Here is a 6,213-nt window from a genome sequence, read left to right on the forward strand (position 1 = left end):
GAGTGTGTTGGTTACATCAGCTTAACTTTATGTCCACGGAATGACCGGAGAAATGTTATACGAAATATAAAAAGTTTACCAAAAATAAGCTAAAAAAAGGTTATCTTGAACACCCCCCCCCCACGCCACAGCTATCAATTATCATTCAGAAATTAATGCCCTAGCTTGCACGTTTACCATATTATTATATTATAATTCCATAATCAGGGTGTTGTTAAGAACAACTAGTTTTCATATTTGTCGATACCCATCCAAATATCATCCTCTGCCTTAGTGGTATGACGTCATTGTTCATTTACCACGCTATATGATTGAACATGTAACTATCATTTTCATTCGTGTTATCACAACTTATACCTATTTATTACGCGTTTATGTATGCTGCTCGCTAATTATTTTTCATCGGGAATAGTTTTTAGTTAACATAATACTGGAGAAGGTTCAGAAAAGAGAGCAAGCATAAACTGTAGGTAGTTTCGGTCATTGTTCTCTTTCAATTAGAAACATTTTATAAATTCTTTCTACAAACCTGATCATAATATGATGTTGTCATGGTAAACAAGGATCGTGATATCGCAAAATATACCAACTGATGTTTTATTTTCCAGTGATGCATTAAATGGTTGTAACTTCCCAAGATTATTTACTGTTCGACGACAGCGTTCAGGAAGATTTCTGCTAAGCATCCAAAACTTTGTAATCGCAACCATTAGAGACTTAAAAAAGAGAGGTCAACGAAATAGGAGAATAAAACACGTTCTCAGTAACTGGCATGTCTTTACCAGTATCTTAGATACTTGGATGCAATATCACTGATAATAGTGATTGTGTTTTCATTCGGCCTTCTTAAATGCCAAAGACACGTAGACAGTTTCTGCGAGAGAACTGGTCTAACTCATTTATCTCCTTTAGCAAACGATCACATTTGTCTTCCAACATTCTGATTTTGTTTTTAATTTCCTGCATATCTTTCGACGATTTTTCCATCGTTACCTCTATGTCGTGTACTTTGCCGGCATGAGTTTCGAGTCGTTCAAGTATTCCGTCCATTTTTTTTTAGCAAAAGCCCTGTCAAGACAGCTTTGGAGCTTTGCTTCGAATTCTACACTTTCAAACACTTGGCTTATTACCATGGAAACAAGTTCCATTGTCTCTTTTGTTTGCAGTCTTGTGCCGATGCTTTTACTCATTTTTGTTAGTTGCCGGAGTGAAACCAACGTAGACATTTTGGTCAGACAACGGTTGTTGGGTTAGAACACAGCTTAGGCTATGTTAGGATGGGTTCTTCGAAGCTTTGGAATCACAGCACTTTAATTGTATAGTTTTATAGTATATTTGTTCACTTTAGATTGCGTTCTTTTCTTCTGAGAATTGGTAACACTTTCCGGTGGCCATACGTCTCGGTAAACAAGTCTTCCAAAGGTTTACACGATAATAAAATCTCTAATATTTACTAGCACATTATCAAACACTATAGTATCGACACATTCATAATTTTACTTTTGGCGCCAAGTCATTAAGTTATGTTGTGTTATAATCGAATACTAAATTATTAAATATTTTCTTCGACTGAAACAAACCTGGGTAGAAAATTAAATCAGATATTTACAGTGATAACTAACCAATTTTAAATTTATCTCTAAATCTTTACGCTTTATTATACAATTTCGACGCTTTATGTTGAAAATACCGAAAGGGTACCACAATCAATTAGATTATGATCTTTTTTCTTTGGGCTATGTATCGTTACATTAAAGTAAGCAATACTCGAACCAAAATAAGCACGTTATACTTGTAAGTAGGAACTCTTCAGTTTCTTCAAAATGGGATAACCCTCTTTCTTTGTGCGTGTGTGTGAAATAGTATGTGCGTTTAGCCCTGCATTCCGTATCAACTGTACTGAACTAACGTTCCAAGCATATTTTTGTTCACATGGTGCTACATCTATTTTTAATGATTTAAACCACTATCCCCAATACAACACACACAAATATTATAAACTGGTATATATCCATTGGTGGATATGGTGGATATATGTTAAGGGACACCTGTTTTTGCCATCTCGCAGGCTTCTCACTCTCTGCCAAGAAAGTATAGTATTAGTACCAGGGACGTCGCTAGAGGGGGGTGTGGGGGGTGTCTCACCCCCAACCTTGGTAAAAATGACGATAGTTGGAAAATTTGAGTGCGACAGTCGGAATTTCCGACTGTCGGAATTTCCGACTGTCGGAATTTCCGACTGTCGCCAGCTTCAATTCGGAATTTCCGACTGTCGCACTCTAATTTTTCTGACTGTCGCACTCTTATTTTCATATGTTCTTGTAATTTGTGAGTGGCATAATATTTTCGATCAAAATTGACCTTTAATCAGTCATATTTACCACGTTTTCCTCGTCACATTGAAAAATTGTATCTCGCGATCCTTATACTCCACCATACAAAACTTCGTATGATTTTGAAAACTCTAAAATAAAAACGTTCGCCAGCTTCAATTCGGATCATTTATGAATTAATTTTGCTATTGGGTGGGTCGACCCTGTTTGCTAGCTTCAAGTAAGTTCAGGATATACCAGGGACGTAGCCAGGGGCAGCAGGGGAGCGACTGCTCCCCCCTTTGAGTGTCGAAAAAAATGTTTAAAAACTGTTGTTTTTTAGCATGGTATTTTGTCAGTGCTCTTTTGATCTTGAATACTTGTCAGCTCCGTTAACTCGATTATAATCGTAATAACATTCAGGCCTACTGAGTCAACTACTTACTTAGTTTGGCATATGGCAGATGCTAAATTTAGCCTGTAGCCTTTTTCAAAACTACAGTTGGCCACTGCGTAATAAAATACACATCTACCTAACCTCACTCGATGGAATGTCACGAATTGTATGCACAACGACGACGGCAACGTGCGTTCTCATCCTTTCTATGATTCTTCCTATAAGTTGTTGCACGAACAGCATGTTATGAAGCTAAGCTAGCAATCGTACGTGATACGCACTTCCTGCAAATAATTATTACACTGCTAATACACGGCGATAACGATATTTTTTTTTTAGGCCACTGCAAATCTGGCTGTCTTACAAAATATGAAAGTTTATATTGTCCATCAGTCTGTTAAGTTCGTCAAATGTATTGAAGTTCAAACATTGGACAATAAACAAGAATCATCCTTCTGGAAAAATTGTACAAAAGCACTATGTTTGTCTTTCTGATATATTATGTAAAAGTACATGTAAATGAATTCAAACAGGAAACAAAATCTGCTGATAATATGATATCATATGATAATGATGAAACTGGCAACAAATTTCACCAGATCGCATCTAAGAACCTTCAATTGTTCAAAAATATCTCAAAGGGGAGGGGAACACCCCCTCCCCTTACACCCCTCCCCCATATCAATCGCAAAAAGTGCTCCCCCTTTCAAATTCCTGGCTACGTCGTTGGGATACATACATTGCCTCTATGGTATACAATTAAAACATTCAGTGCTAATCTACGGAAGTTTAAAAGTGCCATCAACATAAGCAAAAACTTTGCCCCATAAGATACAAATGTATCGAAAAAGTTCGGAACAAAAGTGCAGTCGCAAAAGATGGGGTGTCTGACTGACACTGACCGTATCGTTGACGATTAGTGCGGGGGGAGGGGGGTAAAAGGCAGCAGTCGGAATTTTCCGGCTCCAAAACCCATCCAGTTGGAATTTCAGCCACTACACCCCCCCCCCCCCAATCATCAGGCGTTAGCTACGTCCCCGATTAGTACTAGTAGGACTAATACGGGATTCCCGGGGCTTGGGCTACATCGCGTGCCGTATCATTATATTTTAATTTGGCGGCTAAGCTTGGCCTTACACAATGGTTTTCAGATTGCTATTTCCGGATAGAAAGTTCAATCTTTATCGGCCAGATTAAAAATGAAAGACCGATTAACAGAAGACAAGTCTGAATGGAAATTCTTAGTTTAGCGTGCAAAACACCATGAAAAGCTTCCCTAATTAGTTTGTTACCTACTTGAATGAGATGCCTCTTTTGCCAACTTCAGTAGGAATGACACCTTGAGACGGCCAGTCACAGTTCACGAATAACCACACCTATCCTTCCATTAGCTAAGTTGACGGACATGTTTCGATTTGAAGTTAGCATACATGTTGGAAGAGATAGCTTTCCATAAAGGTACCACACCGCAATTAGCGTATAGTGTTTATCCATCGTCAGGAAAAAGAGCTACAATGACCTAAGGTAATGCTTGTTTTAGCATATTTGCAGTTGTCATCATTGTTTTTCTGCCTTTATGCAGTGGCGTCGCCAAGGGGGGGGGCAGGGGGCACATGCCCCCCTGGAAAACCCAGTGCCCCCCGAGTGCCCCCCCATCTGAGATTTGGGTTGGTAAAAAAATAGATATATATTTTGTTATATTCAACTCCCATCATCTGAGTTGGCTTTTCATGAGGACAAAGAAGCACAGTAATTCGTAATTTCTTCAAATGAGCTGCGAAAAAATGAAAAAGTTTATCCTTGAACGTCGGGTATCGAAGTCGTGACCTGCGCCATCACAACAGGTGTCGATATTTACATTGAATGTGTCAGTGCTCACGCCATACCAGCGGATATACACGTACGCTTCGCGAGCTACATGACTGTGAGAAGGGAGGGTACTGCAATATGTTGCCTTGGTCTGAGGTTGACAGGTTAGGAGCTGACGAAATGTGAGAATGTGAGGGTCCGCAGGCACCATACTTGCCTATATTTGTGGACCCATATATTAACCCTGTTGTGTAGGGGTGCAGAGGTCATTTGAGGTTAGATGCTTGTAGGAACAAATGGCGAATGTTCACACCTGCATACTGAGCCACACTCGATGTGTGATCAAACTTTGGATTGCATGGTGAGATCCCTGATAGGAGCCAATAACGATGCTGGAACCTGTTACATCTTAAGAGATAATGGGCGAAAACGAGAAAGACAAGAAAGGAGTCGGGGGTCATGCACACATTAATTCAACAAATGTAGGTTCTATTGATATAGGGTTAGGCATAATATCGACAGCATGTGGTTCATATCTTCTGCAAAATTTTGCCCCTTGTTAAAATCATTACCTCAAAAATAGCAATTTCTGGAGATATCTTCAGATCAAATTTAGCATCAAATGTGGCATCATTTTGCATCTAGCCCATCCTCCGTATGCGAAAATTTTCCAAAGGGGAGGGGGGCAGTGGCGGCGGCACCGGGGGGGGGGCTTGGGGGGCTCAGCCCCCAATGAAAAAGTTGAGGGGGCAAATGCATGATAAGCCCCCCCCCCCAATATTTACCAAGGCTCCGAAACGTGCATCTGCCCATTTTTCAATGCATACTTGTCGATCTGTCCGATGCACACGTATACTATATAGGTGTAATAATTTTAGTAAATGCTAGGGGGACCCTTGGCCCGTCCCCTGGCTATAGACCACATTGTCACCCCAACCGCGTCTTTACGCCCCGTGAAAAGTGGAAGCAGTGAGTGTGAGTACCGGTAAGCGCAACACAACTTCGTCTTAGGCCAATGACTTGCTTCATTTTAGCCAGTTCTCCAACATCCCCTTACTACACTCAAAAACGTCTTTGCGAGTACACTACGAGTAATAGCTACTCTCTTAAAGCACCATCGAATATACAAATTACAATGTTTTTACAGACTTTTACGTGCAATCTGAGAAATTGCAGGCTTGAGACCCATATTTTAGGGCTAGGTATTCGCAGCATAAAACACTCGGGAAGTGCCGTTTACGGCCATCTGGGGGTTTGAAAAACCCAAAAATTTCTTGTACGCTCCGCGCCGACCGATGGTGGCGCTCCGCTTAGATAGTCTCTACACATTAGCCCCCCCCCCCAATAATTCTCCCGTTCTGCCGCGCCTGGAGGAGGCACCCCCTCCCCTGAGACCCCTCCCCAGGACGGCGATCCGTATCCACCTAAGTGCCCCCCCCATCAAATGCTGGTGCCCCCCCTGTGCCCCCCCAGACTGAAAAGTCTGGTGACGCCACTGCCTTTATGTGAAACAGCATAAGTTATTCATCAAAAGCTCTGTGAGAGCTCGCTTTCGGGAACACAATACAAGAGGAGAAATGAGTTTTTGCATTCTCTTATCGAAGTATATCTCTTCTTCCTCCCCCCCCCCTCCACCCGCTCCCATCCCTCTATGGATGTCACTATCAGATATTTCTAGCAATCCGGTCCTTTCAG

Source organism: Apostichopus japonicus, chromosome 16 (assembly GCF_037975245.1).
Source record: "Apostichopus japonicus isolate 1M-3 chromosome 16, ASM3797524v1, whole genome shotgun sequence".
Taxonomy (NCBI): domain Eukaryota; kingdom Metazoa; phylum Echinodermata; class Holothuroidea; order Aspidochirotida; family Stichopodidae; genus Apostichopus; species Apostichopus japonicus.